The 24,003-nt window shown below is 41.0% G+C and overlaps 1 protein-coding gene across 1 annotated transcript in view; it reads right to left on the reverse strand.

The window, feature by feature from the left end:
• Positions 1 to 24,003, reverse strand: part of AMPH (amphiphysin) — a 216,549-nt gene that overhangs the window by 127,404 nt on the left and 65,142 nt on the right. The gene's annotated exons all lie outside the window — the stretch shown is intronic.

The following is a 24,003-nucleotide window of genomic DNA, read 5'->3' on the forward strand; positions in this document are numbered from 1 at the left end:
ATGAACACTTGCAAATCTTTTTAGTGAACAGCTTTCAAGATTAGTCATCCTGATGAATTTACTAAGCAATAAATATAACTGATTATTTATCAGATGGAGTCCTTCCATCCTATTTACATTTCTTTAAATCTTCACCCCTCAAGTGGATCCGTATACCAGCAGCATCAGCCTGACCCAGCATCTTGCTAGAAATGCAGAATTTCAGGCCTAATTCTGGACCCACTGAATTGGAAACTGCAGTTCATTAGTATCCCTGGGCTATTCATCCATACATTCAAATTTGGGAAGCCTGCTCTGAAAATTAAGAGTTCAATAGGTATTTCTATAGGTGAATTTTAAAAAATTAGTCATTATTCTAGACATTTGCTATCAATGTAGGAAAAAAAGCAAAATCATCAGATTAAAGCTGCAATGATCATAGGATACATCTTGAACACTGGTTATTAAAAAGAATGGGTGGGGACTTCCCTGAGAATCCACCTTGCAGTGCGGGACGCAGGTTCAATCCTCAGTCAGGGAACTGAGATCCCTCATGCCTCAGAGCAGCTAAGCCCTCATGCTGCAACTACTGAAACCCATGCGCTCTGGAACACGTGTCCCACAACTAGAGAGTCTGTGCCCCGCCACAAAAGATCCCTTGTGTCACAACTAAGACCCGATGCAGCCAAATAAATAAATATTTTTGTAAAAATAAATTAAATGAATATGCATGATCTCTATTCAGCATTTCCTCCATCCTCTTAAAGCAAATGACTGAAAAAATTTCCAAATGATTAAATATTCTGGACAGTTGAGTGGGTTCTGGTTGTTTGCAGTTTAATTTGCATTTTAATGAAATGCTCACAATCAGTTTTTTTATAAAAAGATGATTCTGCAAACCGCTCCATAGGAAAAGGAATCATTCCGATTAGTCATGTCTCTGTCCACAATACTTGAATTAAATGCGAGTTTCTGGTTCAGTGATAGTCAACAACTTCAGATATATAAAACAGGAACATCCGTGAAGGTTTTCCTGGCCATCCCCCCAAATGGTAAGTAAGTCATGGCTCAAAATCCCTGATGGGTGCTCATGTCCTTTCAGTGAAAACTGAAATCACATGGACCTCAGCCTCAATGTTTCAAGCAACTCAGACTGCAAGTAAAGAAATTTTAACCTCGGTCAAAGCTGCAAAATAAGAACAAATCTATTTCTATGTCACATGTCCTAGGGTGGCTTTGTATGTAAACTAATAAACAGGCCTGAACCCAGAAGTCTGCAGGCCATACATCATTTACACTGAACCAATCTTTGCTTCTTCCTACAAAACCTAATGAACATCAGTGACCAAATGCCCAGTCAGCATCAGGCTGTGAACAAGACACCGGCTTAGTTCTGTGCAGTCTCCACAAACACAGATGACCAGTCACCACCGCCTCTGAACATAATTATGGCAAGTGGGGACTTCTCCAGTGGGCTTGCCAGGTGACATAAGTGGTAAAGAACCCGCCTGCCAGTGCAAGAAATACAAGAAACACAAGGGATGTGGGTTTGATCCCTGGGTAGGGAAGATCCCCTGGAGAAGGGCATGGCAACCCACTCCAGTATTCTTACCTGGAGAATCCCAAGGACAAGGGAGCCTGGCATGCTACAGTCCATGGGATCGGACATGACTGAAGCGACTTAGCACATGCACAAACATGGGGACTTCTCCTATCATTTCTTCTTTTTCTTTTCCTTTTCCCTTCTCATCTCTCATTGGGAGCTTCATGATAGACTCGTCTGCATAAAATATACTTAAATTAGCTGTAAAAAGTGGCCAATACTAGCAGGAGGAAGCTTCATTTGTTCCCAAACAGAATCCCTGCATTGTAACTTCTGCCAGGTGCAGCTCAGGTTACTGGGATCCATACAACAGCCTCAAAAACTGCCCTGCACGAATAATTCAACAAAATCCAGGCTCAAATAACTGGGGAGGGGGTATCTGGTTCATGACCCAGCTTTGCCAAGTGTAAGCCAAAGCTGTCTCAGCTTTTCCTCTTCTTCTCCACCAGTCTTTCACCATTTAGGTGACAACTAATAAAATAAAGGGCTTCCCTGGTGGTCAGATAGTCAAGAATCCGCCTGCCGTGCAGGAGACCCAGGTTTAATCCCTGGGTCGGGAAGATTCCCTGGAGTAGGAAATGGCAACCCACTCACTCCAGTATTCTTGCCTGAAGAATTCCACGGGCAGAGAAACCTGGTGGGTTACAAGTCCATGGGGTCCCAAAGAGCTGGACACGACTGAGTGACTACGCATGCATGCAATGAAATAAAACCATCTGTGTAGCACATTTACATCAAGACCTAATCTTTCACCAGCCCCAAAATCCATTCTCTACAGGTCTCTGCAATCAGCAGAGTGGACCAGTGGACCAGTGGTCAGTCCACTGACCCAGTGGACCACCTCACCTATGTTCCCTTGGCTCTAGCTTTCTGTGCCTATGGAGGCAACAGCAGGGGGAAAAAAAAAGGTGGAAAAGGAAGGTCAGATCTCTGTCTCCGCTTTGAGCTATTTCTGGCAGTGCTCGTGACCTTTCACCCCTATGGCTCCCATCCAGAAACCCCTCCTTTATGACTCCAGCTCTCACTCTATTTGGTGGAGCCATCTTCTTCTCTTGCCCCTGAGTCCTAGCAGTGGTTACAGTTTCTTGTTGTTGTTACTCGTCTTTGATGATTCCGTTAACACTTCCTCCCTTGTACAGTCTACGCTAAAGCATCTTGAACCATCTGAGCTGAGTCCTATCTCCCACCGGGCCCAGACTGATAGCCCAAGACTATCTCTGTTCTTTGAATTTCTTTTTATGTTGGAGTATGGTTTTTCCAGTAGTCATGTATGGATGTGAGAGTTGGACTATAAAGAAAGCTGAGCACCAAAGAATTGATGCTTTTGAATTGTGGTGTTGGAAAAGATTCTTGAGAGTCCCTTGGACTGCAAGGAGATCCAACCAGTCTATCCCAAAGGAGATCAGTCCTGGGTGTTCATTGGAGGGACTGATGTTGAAGCTAAAACTCCAATACTTTGGCCACCTGAATCGGAGAGCTGACTCATTTGAAAAGACCCTGATGCTGGGAAAGATTGAGGGCAGGAGGAGAAGGGGACGACAGAGGATTAGATGGTTGCATGGCATCACTGACGCAATGTACATGGGTTTGGGTGGACTCCAGAAGTTGGTGAGGGACACGGAGACCTGGCGTGCTGCGGTTCATGGGGTCGCAAAGAGTTGGACACGACTGAGCGACTGAACTGAACTGATAGTTGCTTTACAGTGTTGTGTTACATTCTACTGTACAGCAAAGTGAATCAGCTATGCATATACATATATCCCCTCCTTTTTGGATTTATTTCCCATTTAGGTCACCACAGACCACTGAGCCCCCTGTGCTAAATAGTTCGTTCTCATTAGTTACTTATCTTATACATAGTAGTCCCAGTGTGCCTATCTTGGATCCACTGAGCAGGGGCTGGGGGCATATTTGCAGATTTAAAGCACATATGCACATAAATCTGGTCACAAAAACCCCTGGTCTCTCAGAATAGAGAGGATCCAAATAAGCCATTTTAATATACATCAAGTAGCATGTGTGTAAATATATATTACATTGAGTCAAAGTTCTAAAGCCCTAATTGCAAAACAAGCCTGTGTCTTAAGAAGGGTAATAGATATTTACTCAGATTAAAGCCCTTAAAAATTGCCCTTGAGAACTGCCAGAATTTGATTTCTATAAAATAAAATTTCAGAACTGAAACTGATATAAAGGAAGCCTCCAGGAGGACCAGAAACACCAGTCTCCACCCTCTGTAGGCTGGAGAGGGGTTTGCTCACACTACGGAAGAGGCAGACAGGTCAGAAGATAGCTGATGGTAAGAATTCGTATCAGAATCCTCTTTCCCAGACCTCTGTAATACCCAATAGAAAGAGGAAAATAAAATACCTTCACACCCTCTTCGGAGGGGCCTCTTGAGTCAAAGCAATTGTTCAATACTTTCCAAAAATACTGTCAGTGCCCGGTAAAAAATACAAAGTAGCTCTGTGGTCAGAAATTGGTCAAATTGCAGAGCCCGACAGAAATTTTTTTTAGGTCTTCTCCCCTAAGCTAAAATCAAATGATGTACCCAGAGAAAAAAGAAAAACCTCTAAAGCCCTTGTAAAAGGATTTATTGGGTGGATCAACCTATGATGTCATTTCGGTTGCAACCCAATTCTCTGAGGAATTAAGAGCAACTGTCCTTATTTTACAAACCTTTGCAAAACTAGAAATATGATTCTAGAGGCAATTTGAGGTTCACCTATTCCTTTAGATCAATCCCTAAACCTCCCGTACTTACTTCATAAAACTTGTAAAATATGGATAGGAAAGCAAAGTCCTTCTTGGAGAAACTTACATTCTTTCCCTGCTCCTCTGAGATGTAAATATGAAACTACAAATTTCAAGGACGTATTTTTTATCAGAAGAAAAGCAAAATGGGGAAAGGTAATTTGGAACTTGGACAAACGAGAAATCTAAAGTGTTATGTAAGCTATCCACTGTTGGCATCTGGCTGTTCACTTGTGTCTATATGGATGTATTACAGATGTCTCATATTTTTTATGTCTATATGGTACTGCCAGAATTACTTTGTAAAAGAGCTCTATTTAATTGGCCTAAAGAAATTTAAACTCTGACATAAGTTATGTATTGTAAAACTCTTAAACATATAATAAAAACCAAACCAAATACTTTTCAGGTTCACATGATCTGAGAAATCTTTAGTAAATTAAAGCTAGTCTAAATGTGTTAATTTAATTAAAATAGACATTTCCTTAAGGTTATCAACATTAAAAATAATGCAGACATACAACTTCTATTCTACTTAGGCTTATTAGGTAAGGTCAAATAAGTTCATGTAATCTCTTACAAATTTTGCCAACAAGAAAAACAGCTTGGATTGATGGCTGATTTTGTTTAATGTCTCATAAAGATTATGGGTAATATAAACATAACTGCTAAGAACAAGTAAATTAAATTGATGTAAGTAGGATAAAAAGTTTTTGGGTTAATTTTTCAAATATTTTCATTAACTTAAAACCTTAAAGTTTATTAAGTTAAATTAAATGATGGATAATCATTAAATATCAAGATATAAGATAAAATACTCAAAAATTAATTACTGAACACAGGTTTATCCATTTTTGGCTTCCTTTTACAAAGAAACTAACAGATATTTGGGTTTATTAGCAAACATATTTCATGCCACCCTAAAAAAAATTTTACTATGAGAAAGGATATATTTCTAGAACTTATAAAAAATAATTGTAAATTTGTCAAGCCATGCAATACTAATGTAAATAACAATTTTAAATTGTTTACCTCTTTATTTTCACTAAAAAGTCAAGTATTTACAAGCAGCTCATGCAACTCAATACCAGAAAAAATAACAACCCAATCAAAAAATGGGCCAAAGAAATAAACATACATTTCTCCAAATAAGATATACAGATGGCTAACAAACACATGAAAAGACGCTCAACATCACTCATTATCAGAGAAATGCAAATCAAAACCACAATGAGATACCATCTCTCGCTGGTCAGAATGGTTGCCATCAAAAAGCCTACAAAAAATAGGTGCTGGAGAGGGTGTGGAGAAAAGGGAACCTTCTTACACCATTGGTGGGAATGCAAACTAGTACAGCCACTATGGAGAACAGTGTGGAGATTCCTTAAAAAACTGGAAATAGAACTGCCATACGACCCAGCATCCCACTGCTGGGCATACACACTGAGGAAACCAGAAATGAAAGAGACACGTGTACCCCAATGTTCATCGCAGCACTGTTTACAATAGCTAGGACATGGAAGCAACCTAGATGTCCATCGGCAGATGAATGGATAAGAAAGCTGTGGTACATATACACAATGGAATATTACTCAGCTATTAAAAAGAATGCATTTGAATCAGTTCTAATGAGGTGGATGAAACTGAAGCCTATTATACAAAGTGAAGTAAGTCAGAAAGAAAAACACCAATACAGTATATTAATGCATATATATGGAATTTAAAAAGATGGTAATGATGACCCTATACATGAGACAGCAAAAGAGACAGAGATATAAAGAACAGACTTTTGGACCCTGTGGGAGAAGGCAAGGGTGGGATGATTTGAGAGAATAGCATTGAAACATGTATATTACCATATGTGAAACAGATCACCAGTCCAGGTTTGATGCATGAGACAGGGTGCTCAGGGCCAGTAAACTGGGATGACCCTGAGGGATAGGATGGGGAGGGAGGTGGGAGGGGAGCTCAGGATGGGGGACACATGTACACCCATGTCTAATTCATGTCAATGTATGGCAAAAATGACTACAATATTGTAACTAGCCTCCAATTAAAATAAATAAATAAAATTTATAAAAAGTCAAGTGTTTAGGGTTAATAAAACTTCTAATATATATAATTAAAACTACTACAAACAATAGGGGAAAACCTCTGTAAACATGGAAAGTAGAATATGTGTTTTCAGTAAGAGATGTTATCAGGAATGCATATACGTTTTTTTAAGGGAAAAGAAAGTTATTTTGTCCTACATTAGTTATTTTGGAATGGAGGGAAAAAAAGAGAATTTAAATTAAAAGTTGGGAAAAGATAGATTTTTATCTTGTGTAGTCAATAAATCAAATAAATTTATTATAAGGGTTATAAAATTAAGCTTTAATGCACTTATGTAAAACTAAACCTTACTTTTCTTTCATCCAATGAAAAAACAACTGTCCTTGGATTGTTTGTCTGCTGTTAATGAGAAACTGTAAATAGAGATTTTTCATTCCCTTTTAAATGATCTGCCTAGAAAACAAAGACTGAGTTTTATTAAAATAATTTTCCATTTTCCAGAAAAGCAGTCTTAAAAAGACCTCATAAGGTCAACCACTATTCTTGCCATATTTATATAAATAATCATACCAAGTATAATGCAAACAAATTAGTTTCACCGTGATTATCCTTTTAAAAAAATGGGTATAACTGTAGAGAGAAAAAATATATTTGCACCTTTGGCTGTATTAGAGTCTAATTCTATTCATTGTTTTTAAAGTTTTGAATATACCTGTAAACTGCATTACATCCTGAATGCTTCCAGCTTCCTCAAGAACCTGGCTGCAACTTTCCAAGTGAACGCTCTCAATCTTCTCCCAGCCTTTTGATTCGGAATCACTAGTGCTGCTAGTGGTAAAGAACCCACCTGCCAATACAGGAGACCTAAGAGCTGTGGGTTTGGGAAGATTCCTCTGCAGGAGGGCATGGCAACCCACTCCAGTATTCTTGCCTGGAGAATCCCATGGACAGAGAAGCCTGGCAGGCTACATACCATGTGGTGTCAAAGAGTTGGACACGACTGAAGTGACTTGGTCTGCACACAAGAACAAAGACTGCGCTTGAATCTCCTTGGAAGAGAAAGAACCAGGTCTTCTTCACTACCCAGATGGCAGGCAAACCTTAAAGACTTGGACTTTAGATACACATCTCCCAGCTGAAGAAGGCTCCACCTAACATCTGGTCCTGTGCTGATGCTGGAGAACTCCAAGTCCAGTGGAAGAGGAAGGAAGAAGCCAACATCAAGGCAGACTGCTTCCTCCCAAGACTTCATACTTTAGCTAAACTTGAAACCCTTTTATCTTCTCTTTCTTTCCTTCACTCTGGCATGGCCTGGTAAAAATAATTACCATCATTCATATTTCCCAGGCCATTGCTAATCTTTCAGAGCACTGGATTTGCCATCAAAAAACTTTGATCTGTTCATGATACTAAAGACCCCCTCGTTTGCCCCATGAACAATTTCTCTTATGTTACTGAAAATTATTGACCCTTCCCCCTTAGAAGTCTCTTACAGAGTTTAACTTTTACAGTCAGAACATCTAGTGCATTACTCTCACCTTTCTCTTATTATGGCTGCATGTGACAAATAGCTACAAATACCTAAGTATGTATCAGTACACTTGCACCCTTAGGTTCTCCTGACTATCTACAGAAGATCTGCCTTTTTTCACTAAAAGATCTCACCAAGAGTACCCATCTTTGTTATTTCAAACTGGGAGAAAATTAACTGACTGCTGGCCTGAACAAGCACCATGAATAGTACAGTCTTAAAGGAAACGGTTTGTGCCCAACAAGGTCTGTCTCTGTGATGGTTACCATCCTCCTCGGGCTCACGAATGCCTACATGGTTGTCACACAGCCCAGCAACGCCTCTTAACTTATCTAACTGTGCCTCTGCTGCTGCTGCTAAGTCGCTTCAGTCATGTCTGACTCTGTGCGACCCCATAGACGGCAGCCCACCAGGCTCCCCCGTCCCTGGGATTCTCCGGGCAAGAACACTGGAGTGGCTTGCCATTTCCTTCTCCAATGCATTTAAGTGAAAAGTGAAAGTGAAGTCGCTCAGTTGTGTCCGACCCTCAGCAACCCTATGGTCTGCAGCCTACCAGGCTCCTCTGTCCATGGAATTCTTCAGGCAAGAGTACTGGAGTGGGGTGCCACCCTAGCACAAACAAAGACACCTCACTGGCTGACTTTCCTGGATTTATATCACTGATGGACATACTTTCCTGGTTAGGAGTGAATGTACATGAGAATACAATCAGGAACCTCTCATTAACTCTTGAAAGTATTACATAATCCACTGTTCAAGAACTAGCTTCCTGACAAAAATTCTGAAGGCTCTCTGGCTAAAACTGATAATAGGATAGCCCTTGATTTTTTTTTTTGTGTTTAGCTGAGCAAGGAAGTGTCTGAAGTGTACTCCAGATACTGGGAATTATCCTGTTTATAACAGTTTATAACAGTCTTATAACTGTATCCTTGGGGCATGATATTCTTGCAAAAAGAGAAATGGAGGTTTGCGGCCACTAACCATCAAGCAAATAATCTGCCTGAGACTGGAACATCAGAAAAGGAACAAAGAGAATGGCCAACTTCAAAATTGTGCACCTAAAATCATGGCCCATGAATATCACAGAGATTAAGCAATAATCTCTTTTTTATTATTATTAAACAATAATAGATTATTAAACAATAATCTTTTCAATAAGCATTGAAGCTCCAATAATTTGGCCACCTGATGCAAAGAACTGATTCACTGGAAAAGACCCTGATGCAGGGAAAGATTGAAGGCAGGAGGAGAGAGAACAACAGTGGATGAGATGGTTGGATGGCATCACTGACTCTATGGACATGAGTTTGAATAAGCTCCAGGAGTTGGTGACGAACAGGGAAGCTTGGGGTGCTGCAGTCCATGGGGTAGCAAAGAGTTGGACACAACTGAGCGACTGAACCGAACTAAAGGTAGCAGAAACTGCAAGAACTATAGAGCAGTATCTGAGAGTAGTGCTAATGCCTTAAATGTTGACCACATCCCTCGGTTAGGCTGAGAGTCTGATCAAAAGGAAAAATTGAGACAACAGGCCCAACATTGAGTTACTTGTGCTAAGCCCTACAACAGCAAACCAAGACTTACACCTAACCTAAATGCAGCTTCAACAACCCACAAGCTTGTAATCTCAACTGGTCAGCATTATTGAAATAATCCACCCCAGAAGGAAAGAACCCTTCTGCCCACCTTAGTAGAGTGACCTTCCTTAAACAATGCATACTTTGCTAATAACTTACTTTTTCTGCCCTCTTTCAATCTTTAAAACCTCTCCTCTTTTATAGCTCAGGAGAGCTCCTTTCTATTTGTTAGATGGGATGCCATCCGATTCATGAATCATGCAATAAAGCCAACTTGATCTTTAAATTTACTTGGTTAAATTTTTGTTATTTAATCGGAGAAAAGAGATTCATGAAACATTTAAGAGGTCAAATCTGCAAGACATGGTGACTACTAGGTTGCCTAGGGACATTCAGAATGCTCATTAGTGACTTAACTGCTGAAGCAAATAATGTATTTCTTGAAACCTTTCTAAGCACAGATCCTAGAGAAAGTCCATCCAAATGAACACACTTGGCAAATGGCCCAGAGAAAGGCTTCCACAACACTCAGCTCAAGGGCAGTGAGCAGACAGGTCTAGGCATTGATGGTTTGGCCTGTCATGTTACCAGAGGCTTTGCACTATCAAAAAGTGATAAATGCCAGGGCACACCTAGCCAGAAACCATTGATCGGGACTCAAAAGACAGATGTAGTCTTGAAATTAGGTCTTCATTTTAAATTTGCATCTTGGCTTATTCAGAGAACTGAAACTTCTCTGGACCTAAAATATGTTCTACGTCGCCAAACTTGCCTTTAAATCTGAAAAACCATTCTAAACACTTTGATTAAAGCTATTTTTAGCTCTTGGGGTGGAAAGAAAGGCACAATGCCATGAAGGAGGTGGGAGGCTGGTTAGCAAGCATCTGGGTGAGAAAGACGTAAAGCATTTTCTTTTAAAGGAATGTTTGTAGGTTAAGAGATGCTGAACCACATGTTATATAACAATTTTCACATCTCAAGAAAGTTGCCTTAAAAAGCCACTAGTGAGTGGTGAGTGTAAATCCTGTGACACTCGACAGTCACATGCGGCTCCAGTGACCCCGCTAGTTCAATCTGGGAGGAAAGGATGGCAGAAAATAACAATGCTCATTGTTTTGTAACTGGCATCTACATGATGAACAGACTTCTGCGTTAAGTAGTTATTTTGCATTCTTCCATTTGTAGTCACTCCACTTAATTTATCCTGGCAGCCACACACCAACCAGGAAACAGTGAGATGGAAGGAAAGCACGTGGGTCTCAGAATCCAAGGACAGTTTATTTAATGAAAACCTGAAGTCACAGAGGACATGCCCATTACATGTTCACGTTGTCAAAAGGTATAATTCATGTGCTTTCTGGCCGACTCAAGTTCCTCGTGGGCATGGGATATGCAGCTTGCCAGCTGCCAGCATTTTGTCACCTGGCCCATGGGCAAACCTAGCAGGCGTACTACTGAAATCTCAATCAGGTACCTGACCATATTTCCTCAGCTCCTCTCTTGACTATGACAATAGAAAATGACAGAGCGGCCCAAAGCCTACTGAATTTACAGCTCCCCCACGCAAGGTGAATACAGATGAAGGACAAAGAGACGCAAATCAAATTTTCTGGCTGGGGAAGGGAAGACAGTGGCTTCTACAGAATATCCTGGAAGAAAGCCAGACTGTGGTTGCAGCTGCACTGGGTCTCCCAATGGAATGGGGAGCAGGGATCCCAGAGAGATGCTTAGTGGACCATCACTGATAACTGGCTCAGATGTCCAGCTGGAGCCCTGGGTCACATTAAATAGGAACTAAGGGAAGTTCCACCTTGTTCCTCTGACAAGTGGGAATGTCTGATTACAACAACTTCATCCAGAGAAAGTTTATGCTACATGCTTTATTTCACTTAACCCTTATGAAAACTCTGTAAGGAAGGTAGCATTATTGGCCCCAATTTACAGATGACAATAGAGGCTTGTAGGTAGGGAATAAATGGCCCAATGTCACATAGCTAAAAAATGATAGCACTAGCACCAGAAACCAGAGATCTATGCTTTTAATAACCTATCACTTCACGATGCTGAGCTTGTGAGATGATTTCAAGTCAAGAGACCACACGTTCTTTGCACCTCTGACATCCGTGGCATCTATGCATATGGACAGGTGGCCAGCCAGACTTCTTAACCAGGTCTTGCTTTATTTTATGTCCACTCATAAGGCTCACAGGGCAGGTACATGGTTATTTCTATGTCAAATCATAAGCAGGCAAGTCATTTAAGCTTTCCTGCAGTCATCTTTACCATATGGAAATAGGTGCTGAACAATGAACACTAAGTTCTCATCCAGCTTTGATGTCGGATTGTACAGTAATTACCAACAATCAAGTTAAATGACCAACACTTGGTTTCCCTCATGAAGCTGGACAGTAGGGCCTGTCTCACCCTCTGGAAAGTGTTGTCCTTCCAGCCCAGGGAGGGGCCAGCACATAAATTGTGATCAGCACAGACTCCGTCAAGTAATGCTGAGTGCCAAGCCTGAGCCAAGCACTCCGTGTTAGGCACTGCAACAGAGAAGGGGCAAAATGCAGGATTCCTGAGCTAACCATGTTTACAAAGAAGCAGAGGAGATGAGATAACCTTCCAGAGACAAGTGACTGGCATACAAGTAACCCTAAAGGAAAAAGGAAGGCAGAAGTCCTCTAGCTCAAGGGGCTCTGAACGTGTAAATGAAAAATGCTGCCTGCCATATCAGTAAACAAAGGTGTTGCAGCCATTAAGCTGCTTCAGCCACACCAGATGGTGAGGCCTGAGGCAAATCAGCATGGGGACAAACCGGCTGCCCGCGGCCAAGCCCTCAGCCACTACAGCCATCCCAGTGAGGCACCCTGAGGGGACTCAGGCTGAGAAAGCACAGGATACTGGCCCCAGATAGCTGAGGTGCATATCAAAAGAATGATTTTCATGAATCCAGACGCCTGCATTTTCCCATACACAGAAAACTGCTAAATTCATTTTCTTTATTTAACAGTAATCTTCTGATGCTTCAACTACCTTTGTTGAAGTTTCTTTGTTACAAAACTCTGACATATCCTGGCTCCTCCCTCACCTCTCACAAACATTTCCTCAGCGCTATCTGAAAGGCTGTATCTCAGGCTTAAGTCCTCAGTTTTGTCCACCAAATAAAAGATAATTCTCAGCTCCTAGGTTGTACATATTTTTCAGTACATGCTATGTCACTTTGGTTGTGTTGGACTCTTTATGACCCTATGGACTATAACCCACCACGTTCCTCTGTCCATTGGATTCTCCAGGCAAGAGCTGGTTGCCATGCCTTCCTCCAGGGAATCTTCCCGAATGTCCATCTTCCCTAAAATGCATATAAGCCCTTACCCTCAAGATAATGGTATTTTATGGAGAAGCCTTTGGGAGGTGATTAGATTTAGATGAGATTATGAGAGGAGAGGCCCCTGATGGGATTAGTACCCTTATACAGAGAGAAGGAGACTGTTACTCTCTGTCTCTCTACATGCACCTGCTGGAGGAAAGGCCATGTAAGCATATGGAGAGAAGGCTGCTGCCTACAAGCTAGGAAGAGAGCCCTCACCAGACAGCAAATCTGTCTGCAACTTGCCCTTGCATGTCCAGTCTCCAGAACTGAAAGGGAGCTGTTGCTCAAACTCCTCAGTCCATGGTGTCTTGTTACAGGAGCCTGAGCTGACTTAGAAGCCTTTCCAGAAGAGATGGGACTTCAGCTGAAGGGCCAAGTACAAAATAAAACGAGGAATTTAGATGGGTGGAAACAGAGGTGGGAAGAAAAGAAGTAAATCCTACGATGGATGGAAAAGACTAGAAAAGAAAAATGAAGAAGTTAGGAAGGCAAGCAAGGGGCAACTTGCTTCCAATAAAGAAGGAAAAATATATCCTGTCCAATCCTAAGCAAAATCCATTGACAATTTCAATTCTTTCAAACAACCCGTGATATTCAGAAGAGAAAGCCATCACTCCCTGGAAGCATCAGGCAGCTGTCTGACAGGGTGAGGATGTGCTAACTGCACTGTAGCTTCCTTTTCTCATTAAATCAATTAATTTTAAAACATGCTTCAAATTGATGTCATTTACAGTGCTGTGACAGCATCAAGATGGAATCACTAGTTCATAAATATTTATTATCACCTACCGACAGAGCAGAAGAGAAGAAAGGGAAACTGAAGAAACACTTAAAAGCCTCCCACATCATGAACGTGACAGAATTAAGGCAAAGGTACGGATTCGCAAAAACATGAAGAGGTGTTAAAACTCACAGCCTAGACTTCTGCAGGAACGTTGGCGTGTAAGAAAACATTCAAAGGAACCATGATTTGATTACAGAAAGTAGAAGAGGAAGGTGGGAAGAGGGGCATGGAGAGAAAGCAGAGCTGAAGGGGTAAGAGAAAGGGGAGAAAAAAAAAAACAAATGCATCTTTTATTTGTAATTTGCTACTTCAAGAATACAGCAGCAAAAGGAATAAACAAAGAAAAAACAATGTAAGGGGTGTGTCTTCACACTTAACTCTTCAGCTTCTTTTAAGGGAAAAAGATTCACTTGAAACAGAATTTAGAGCCATGATTTCAAAGGCATCTTCCTTGAAGGCTTGTCCAAGTTCTTCTTACAAAGCATCACCACCAATATCTGAATTCCATAGTGGTCACTTGAAGTCAACTACATTCACACCCAGTTGGGAAGTTAATTGTTAAGCATTTCATGTTTTCCTATTTGAATTAAAACATATTTTCTAAGGAGAAGGCATTAGAAAGAGACGTTTCACACTTATCATTTTATTTATTAGATGCTCACTAAGGATTATTCAAGCTGAATTTAGAAAAGGCAGAGGAACCAGAGATCAAATTGCCAACATCCTCTGGATCATTGAAAAAGCAAGAGAATTCTAGGAAGAAAAACATCTACTTCTGCTTTATTGACTACGATAAAGCCTTTGACTGTGTGGATCACAACAAACTGTGGAAAATTCTTCAAGAGATGGGAATACCAGACCACCTGACCTACCTTCTGAGAAATATGTATGCAGTCAAGAAGTAATAAATAAAACCAGACATGGAACATCAGGTTGGTTCTAAATTGGGAAAGGAGTATATCAAGGCTGTACATTGTCACCCTGTTTATTTAACTTATATGCAGAGTACATCATGCAAAATGCCAGGCTGGATGATTACAAGCTGGGATCAAGAATGCCAGGAGAAATATCAATAACCTCAGATATGTAGATGACACCACCCTTATGACAGAAAGCCAAGAACTAAAGAGACTCTTGATGAGTGTGAAAGAGGAGTGTGAAAAAGCTGGCTTAAAACTCAACATTCATGAAAATCATGGCATCCAGTCTCATCACTTCATGGCAAACAGATGGGGAAACAATGGAAACAGTGACAGACTTTATATTATTGGGCTGCACAAAATCACTGCAGATGGTGACTGCAGCCATGAAATTAAATGACGCTTGCTCCTTGGAAGAAAAGCTATGACCAACCTAGACAGCATATTAAAAAGCAGAGACATTAGTTTGCCAGCAAAGGTCCATCTTGTTAAACCTATGGTTTTTCAAGTAGTCGTGTATGGATGTGAGAGTTGGACTATAAAGAAAGCTGAGCACCAAAGAATTGATGCTTTTGAACTGTGGTGTTGGAAAAGACTCTTGAGAGTCCCTTGGACTGCAAGGAGATCAAACCAGTCATTCCTAAAGGAAATCAGCACTGAATATTCATTGGAAGGACTGATGTTGAAGCTGAAGCGCCAATACTTTGGCCACCTGATGCAAAGAACTGATTCACTGGAAAAGACCCTGATGCTGGGAAAGACTGAATGCAGAAAGAGAAGGGGACAACAGAGGGTGAGATAGTTGCATGGTATCACTGACTCGATGGACATGAGTTTGAGCAAGCTCTGGGAGTTGGTGATGGACAGGGAAGCCTGGTATGCTGCAGTCCATGGGGTCGCAAAGAGTTGGACACGACTGAGGGACTGAACTGAAGGACTGAATGACTGATGATATGAATGCATTGCATATTATGAATGATGAATGGATGAATGAGTTGTAAGTGAATGGATGAGTGGGTTCATTCAGGGGCAGCTTGTTAACTGAATACAGAAATGCCCCAGAAGAAGCAACAGATCTTCAGGGGAAAGGCTTTCTAATTCAATCTTGTTTCATTAATTTGTTTCAATCATTTATTCTCAAATCCTATTTGAGAAATCAATAGGCCAACACCAGTAATAAGAACATTATGATCAAATAACTTCATTTCATGGTATTCCATAAGTATCCATACCACATTTTCCCAGAAGGCTATGAGCTCTGTAAAAGTAAAGTTCTGAGTTAAGGAACTTCCTCAAAATCACAGGACCAAATGGTAACACAGGTGAGATTTGAATCCAGGAATCTGATTCCCAGGGCCTGAGCTTCTTATGCAGTGAGCTGCACAGTCTCTCTTAGAGGCAGTCATTAAGTATCTATTGGACAAAAGATTTACATGAATCCATGACCTGAGATTTTAAAACACCTTGAGGAGAGAAATAATGTATTTTTTTTAATGAATCATTATTTGAAAACAATAAAAATAATCCCAAAATAATTAGGAATAAATCTTTTTTAGCTATAAATGCTCTATTACAGAAAACATGGAAAGTCAAAAGAAAACAAAAATATAATCTCAACAACCATCAAAAACCACTATGAACATTTGGCATATTTCTTCTTTTTCTACTGAAATGACTCTTTTATATAATTGGAATCATATTTTTCTTAAAATTAAAATGGCTATATTATTTAATAAACCAACCCTCATCAATTTTGGCTGATAAATATAATCTGCATAATATGATCACTGAGAAATAATTTATGGCACCTAAGTCTAAAACCCATCACAGACTTTATACACAAATACCTTCCTCATAATTGCTAAATAAAATGCAATGCAACATTATGCATTTTATAATCAGATAAAGTAATTCTTTTGAATCACCATACACTGAAACAATCTCTAATGCTAGTTAACATTTACTTATAAGTGGCTTATGTTTGGAGCTTTCTAGATGGCTCAATGGTAAAGAATCCGCCTCCAATGCATGAGACACAGGAGACAAGGATTTGATTCCTGGGTTGGGAAGATCCCCTGAAGGAGGAAATGTCAACCCACTGCAGTATTCTTCCCTGGGAAGTCTCATGGAGAGAGGAGCCTGGTGGGCTACTGTCCAAAGGGTCACAAAGAGTCAGACAAGACTGAGCACAAGTACAACTTCTGTTTATATGTGTATTTGTATCTACATATATTGTAAGTACTGTATTTCTGTGCTTGTACATTTGTCCTAAAGAAAATAAATACCAGTTCACATCATATGAAAACAGAACCATCTGAGAGAAGTACCTGCATTCGTGCAAAACACAGTCAAACAGAAATGGGGGGAGAAGTGTCAGGGGAGTCCAAGTAACATAAAGAATAACAGTGGCAGGGACAGAGTTTCTTCCACTTTCTAATAAATTTCTTCTTTTAAAAAGGTATTTATTTATTTATTTGGCTGTGCTGAGTCTTAATTACATCAAGTGGGATGTTTTTTAGTCATAGCATGTGTGATCTTTCTTTGTGGCAAGAGGGACCAAACCCAGGACCCCTGCCTAAACTGCATGGAGTCTTAGCCACGGGACCACGAAGGAACTTCATCCAATAGATTTCTAATAAATAAACTTCATATTCCATTTGATTACATATACGAATATGGAAAAACTTTTTTTAAAGAAATTTGCAAAGAGGTCAGAATCCAGAAGGGGCATCCCAGGTGGCGCAGTGGTAGAAAACCTGTCTGCCAATGCAGGAGATGCAAGAGATGTGGGTTCCATCCCTGGGTTGGGAAAATCCCTTAGAAGAGGAAATGGCAACCTGCTCCAGTACTCTTGCCTGGAAAATTCCATGGACAAAGGAGTCTGGAGGGCTACAGTACATGGGGGTGGCAAAGAGTCGGACACGACTGAGCAACTAAGCACATATGCACACAGAATCCAGAAAGACTTAGGAATAAAAGCCAACCAGGCACAGAGGTGGGGAGGTACCAGCAGAATAACTGTTGTGAGAGGCTGGTTATGCGTACCCACCTGAGTGGGGGCCACAGCACCAAAGGTGATAGGGAAGCTGCATGTGTAAGTCTTTTGAGTTGTTCCTACTTTGTTCTTTTTCATTAATATAGAGATGGAAGCAATTTCCCTAAAACAGAGAAACAGAAAGTCCCAATTGTGCTCTACTTGTAAGGGCCCAGGTTTCTTGGAAATAAATTACAGAACCAAATGAAGCACATTTCTTCAATCTAAATGGTAATTCTCCATGACAGCACACATTCTACATAACACTGTGCCCAAGGCAAGTGGATGTCCAAGTAGATTCTAACACAGCAGCATGCCTGGAAATTGCCCGAATGAGTCCTGGAAATTGGAGGCCCCAGACTTTGGGCCAGTTTTCAATGTTCAATCAATCCAAAGCAGCCCTTTGGTGGAGAAAGCATACTCACAGGAGTAACTTTACCAAGAAGATCTTATAATAAGTAATGTATTCCATGGATTCCACATTAGCCATGGAGACTAGCTAGTGAGGCCAGTCTTCAAGCTTCAGGTAATTTTTTATTTTATTTTTGGCTGTGTCACACAGCATGTAGGATCTTAGTTCCCTGACCAGGTATCAAACCTGCACCCCCTACTATGGAAAAACAGACCCTTAATCACTGGACCACCAAGGAAGTCCCTATGATGCTGATTCGTGAGACAATATATCATCATCCAGAATCCAGCCAGGTCAGCTGAGACCTGATGTCTGAATGAATCAGAAATCAGAAACCACTTATTTTCCAGATGGAGGAGGTGAGAAGTCAAAGGGACACGTGAGAGTTCCAAAGACTAGCAACAGGGAAAGCTACTCCCACACCAGAACTGGAGAGAACCCGGGGCCAAGGTCAGCGGACAGAAGCTGGCACCACCGCTGGCCAGTTCATGGAAGCTGGACCCAGGAAGGACACACAGCTGCAGCTAAAGGAATCAGCCCAGGTGAGGTAAGAGAGAGAACTACCCTAGTCTCTCCCTTCGCCCTCCATCCTCCACCCTCTAGACAGAGCCAGGGAAATAGCGATGGAAGCAATTTTCCTAAAACAGAGAAAGAAAAAGTCCCAGTGGCCAACACCAGCCAGAAGCCAACTGACAGCCTGGGAATTGGAGCTTCAGGGTCTGGCTCTTCCAGTGCAGAGAGCAGAGGAGGGTCAGCATCTGCCCCAGAAAGGGCATTTGAGGATAGGCAGGCCCTTGCTCGGCATCACAATGCTACCATTCTCAACTCCAAGAAACTGCTTTCTTGTGATCTGCTCTAGTGTGATGCCATCAGCCTATACCAAGAGAATGAAATGCACCATTATCATTAGTAATAGTAGCATTGACAAGTACTGGTCTTAAGACTAGTGATCACTGGGACTTTCCTGGCAGTCCAGTGGTTAAGACTCTGAGCATCCCATGCAGGAGCCACAGGTTTGATCCCTGGTTGAGGAACTAAGATCCCAAACATGGCAGAGTCAAAAAAAATTTTTTTTTTAATTTTAAAAAAGATTGCTGATCAATCTTTTTATATATTGCTGATCAATATATAACCAGTAAGTACCCTCTCTTGAAGACCCTGAAGATAATTTTTTCCTCTGTTCTCAGTTATCAAAATGACTTGCAAGGCCCTTAAGTAATTAGGTAGATTCAGGCTTATGGACAGTGAATGTTGAGACTGCACTGTGACTCCTCCTCAGTCCTCCTCGAGTGTTTCCACTTTTTTTTTTTCTCTTATTTTTAATATTTGCTATTTTGCAGTACTGTAAGCTGGTAAATCATTTACCAAACAAGCAGGAAAGAAATACATACATGTATACACACATATGTACACTTACATATGTATACTCACAGAAGTATGCATGCATAATTTTGAGCACGGGCTAATGGCAACCATAAATAATAGAACATAAATCCAAGGTATGAGTTTTGGTATCCTGCTAAATTGTGTTGGAAGGTTATCATCTCTTCATCTGTCAGACATGTTGCAACTAGTTATTCTGTGTTTTTATTTACTTTTTAATATTGTAAATATTTATGCTTTACTTGGTTGACCTAGCCAATACAGATGTTAATGCCTATGTAGCTGAATCTGTCAGTGTTTTTTTATTTTTTATACTGACTCCATGCTTAGGGAACCTTTTCTGATCTTAAAATCAGATAAATATCCATTGCTATTTCCTCCTGGCTAGTTCATGTTTTTTTTTAAATTAAAAATATGTAAAGCATAATAGTAGTAGTAAGTAATAAGAATAATTACAAACATAATAGCAAACATCATCACCATCATAGTAAACAATTATATGGAACCTAGTTTGTGGTAGATATACAAAGTAAAATTTAAACATTCTAAACAGTAAATAATGCAATAGCTCATATAATTCTCACTGCTGCTGCTAAGTCACTTCAGTCGTGTCCGACTCTGTGCGACCCCATAGACGGCAGCCCACCAGGCTCCGCCATCCCTGGGATTCTCCAGGCAAGAACACTGGAGTGGGTTGCCATTTCCTTCTCCAGTGCATGAAAGTGAAAAGTGAAAGTGAAGTTGCTCAGTCGTGCCCGACCCTCAGCGACCCCATTGGAGTGCAGCCTTCCAGGCTCCTCCGTCCATGGGATTTTCCAGGCAAGAGTACTGGAGTAGGGTACCATTAATTCTCACAACTGTCCTAAATAGCCTTTACTACGATTCCGATTTTACAGGTGAGAAGAGAGACCTACAGAAGGGAGGGAATTTGAGCAAAGTCACAGAGCCAGGAAGTGGCAGAGCCAGGATTTGAACCTATGGAGTAGAAAACCCACTGGTAGCAACCCACTCCAGTATTCTTGCCTAGAAAATTCGGTGGACAGATAAGCCTGATGGGCTAGCAAAGAGTCCATGGGGTGGCAAAGAGTCGGACACGACTGAGCACACCAGGACAAGCACACAAGGCTGGCTCTAGGTTCTTGGTGCTCAAACATAATACCATGCTGCCTCTGGGATGCATTTTGACAAAGAGTGCAAGACAAAGATCTGAAAAGTACTTTTTGCCTTTCCTACATAACCAGCTAACAATCCCAGCAACGTGACTGAACCATCCTCATCTCCCATTGTTAGTTAGTGATGTCAACTTTATCACATATAATCTTATTTTCCCTGACTTCACCTGTGCAAGACAACAGAGACGAAGCAGGACCTTGCTATTTCCATTGTGGGTTTCCAGAATCACTAAGGAAGACAACTCAGCAGATAATCTATCAAATTCACAACTGGAGACTTTGGCCCCATCAGCTCCTGGTGAGGTCCACTCAGACAGCAGGATCCTCAACACACAAGTGAACACTCCTAACAACATTGAAGACTAGAACTCCAGCCAATTATTGCTCTCTCCTTAGAATTCCTCTAATCACAAGATTGAGGAAACCAAAAAGAGAATCACAATCAGAAGCCAATGCCACTTATAACAAAGAAATGGCTGGCCTGAAAACTGTAACAAACCAGTTATTAAAGCTGTAACAAACTGTAACAAACCATTCACTTACTACAAAAAAAATATATATATATTAATGGGACAAATAAAAGAATGAGAGCAGTGATTACCAACATTATCCTTATGCCTGCCATAGGTCTATAGGGGAATTTTTATTTATGTCTTCTAGGCTGCCTATATTTCTACAATTGGCACTTATAACTATTATCTAAATAAAAGAGGCATTATTAAACACTTCACAAGGAATGAATAGTGCAAGTAAATCCAGATCCCAACTGTCCCATTGCATCCTTCCTCTACGAACAAATGTGCTCTAGGCCCTACTCTGTGTGGAACCTACATCAGGCACTGGGGATAGAGAACAAAAAGTGTTTAGTCTTCTCTGCAGTAATTTGATTTTTTTAACCTGGAAAATATAGTCATGAATATTTTGTGATTAAATGTCAATTTCATAATGTTTACACATGTACAAAACGGAGAGTGAACACGATGTGTCACAGCCAGGATTCGAAAGGAAGCCATCAAAAGGCAGTGTGATGCTCTCTCCACCTTGCCTGGCACTCCCTAACCCACTGCCAGCCTCTGCTACCCACCCCCCAGCTGTTCTTATGTGACATTCACCTGGAATCAGAGCCAGGGAGTGGAGGTGCCTCCCCTGCCCGGCCTCTCCGAGCCTGACAGGGCCATGGGTAACCTCCTCCAGCCAGTGCTGTAGTTTTTACGCCTCCTCCCTAAATAACTTTTACAAGGAAACTTGTCCACTGATAAACATTTTATAAGCCTCTGGTCCTGACTGCCACTGGAATTTCTAAACACCTTGAGATGTGGCACTGTATAAGATCACAGTTCAAAACCAGCAACTAAAACACCACCACAGAAAGCCTTCCAATGCTCAAGAACTCAAAACCTTCCCCCGGAGCCCATATCACTTTGGAAAAGTTTAATAGGAGGGGAAGGAATGGGGAAGGAAGGCAGGAGTGAAATAGAATAAAAAACTTCCTAACAGTGAGCTCCACAACTCATACTTGTAATTTTTCTTTATTGGTTCTCCTGGTTCATTGCTTTAGGGCAGAACTAATCCATTCTCCACATGACAGCCCTTCAAATGTTTGATTTAATATCTTAAAATATTAAATTATGGCAATTTTCTTATAATGTGTTGTTGTTCTATCTTCATTATTTTTTCTTGTTTCCATACTTATCCACCTGAGGATACCTAGAATGAACCATCTGGGACCTTCCAGGAAATCATCTGGTTATGAGAATTAGATGCCCAGACAATGCCAATCTTGTCTTATTTATCAAGTGAGAGTACATAGAGAAAAGGCAAAAGGATGGGGCATAGAGGGTTGCTTGTTGTTCTTTTCCATGTCTGTTTCTAAAGAAAAGGTTTAAGGATCAGGCAGAAACCCCAGCCTCATGCCTGAGAGAGAGACTTCCACTTAACTCTTTCCTGGGTCTAGCGCAAGGAAAGTGAGTGGCATAACACAGCATGTGCATATGAACATGGACTTGGAGACAGAATCTGGATTCTGCCATGTTAACAGCTGTGTGATCTATGGCAAGACAGCCTTTCTGGAATCTGTTTATAAACCCTACTTATGAAATAGAAATGATAAACTCTACCCAATAGGACTGCTTTCAGGACCCAAATGAAATAACAGAGGGTTCACACATAATACACTCTCAGTAACTAGCAGTCATCATTTCTCGCAGAAGATCTGCATGGGACTCTGGCTTACCATCTCATTCTCTTTTAGTCTTACCATCACATTCTCATCTTTACCAGGGTGTGAGCAAATCTGGAAATAAGATTTTTATATAGAAGAAATAAGCAGAAGGTATACTGCTTCCCAGGTGGCTCAGTAGTAAAGAATCTGCCTGCCAATGCAGGAGACACTGGAGACATGGGTTCAATCCCTGCGGTGGGAGGATCTCCTGGAGGAGGAAATGGCAACACATTCCATTCTTACCTGGAAAATCTCATGGACAGAGGAGCCTAGAAGGCTACAGTCCATGGGGTTGCAAAGAGTCGGACACAACTGAGCATGCACGCACGTGTATACTGCTTCCAACACAAAATATTATAACTTTACGAATGCTATTAAACAAATGACATCCAAAGTCTCATTTAAAAACAAATCAAAAGGAAGGAGAGGAAAGAGCCCCATGATAGATGAATTTCCAAATTTCAAGGCTTCCAAACTGTGTGGAAAGGAATCATCTCACTCCTGGGCTGCTGACTTCCACGACAACCGCAGTCCCAGCTTGTTAGTTACAGGTTTTCCTACTAGACCTCTCTCTTCCATATGCAGATGCTAAGCATGGATCCACTGGAAAGGACAGTCCTCCCCTGTAAACTAACCCACTGACATTCTGGCTTATATGCCTCATTCCCTTGTGAGCTTGATTAGCACAAGTCAAATGCAAAGAATTCTGGGACACTGACCAAGGTCCCTGAAAGCAGGAATATCATTTTTGTGGTTTTGTCCTGAAAACAAGAATTTAGCACAGTGCCTCATACACTGCAGAAGGCAATAAACAGTTGATGAACAAATAGAGGAAAAAAGAAAGAGACATACAGGGATAGAGAGAGAAAGGACAAGGGAGAGATGAAGGAAAAGGAGAGAAACGGGAAGAAGGAGAAGTAATGAATCAGTCAGTTAATCGAGTAATACCACTGAAACCTCTTGGAACTGGCCCTATAGCCCTCTCTTGGCAAATTCCAAGGCTTAACATTGGAAACAGGCATAGTAACTGTGCCAGCTATGTGGATTCTGCTGTGAATTACAAGAAACACTTTGCAGCGATGGGTGTGATTTTACACAGTATCCAGTAATAAACAGCAAAGATTGGGCTGAGCTCAGTTGCTGACACTGCCATGTAGAACCAGAGAAACCTGCATTTTTATAGGTGATGCCCTACAAGTAACCCTCAG

Source organism: Bos mutus, chromosome 4, assembly GCF_027580195.1.
Source record: "Bos mutus isolate GX-2022 chromosome 4, NWIPB_WYAK_1.1, whole genome shotgun sequence".
Lineage (NCBI taxonomy): Eukaryota > Metazoa > Chordata > Mammalia > Artiodactyla > Bovidae > Bos > Bos mutus.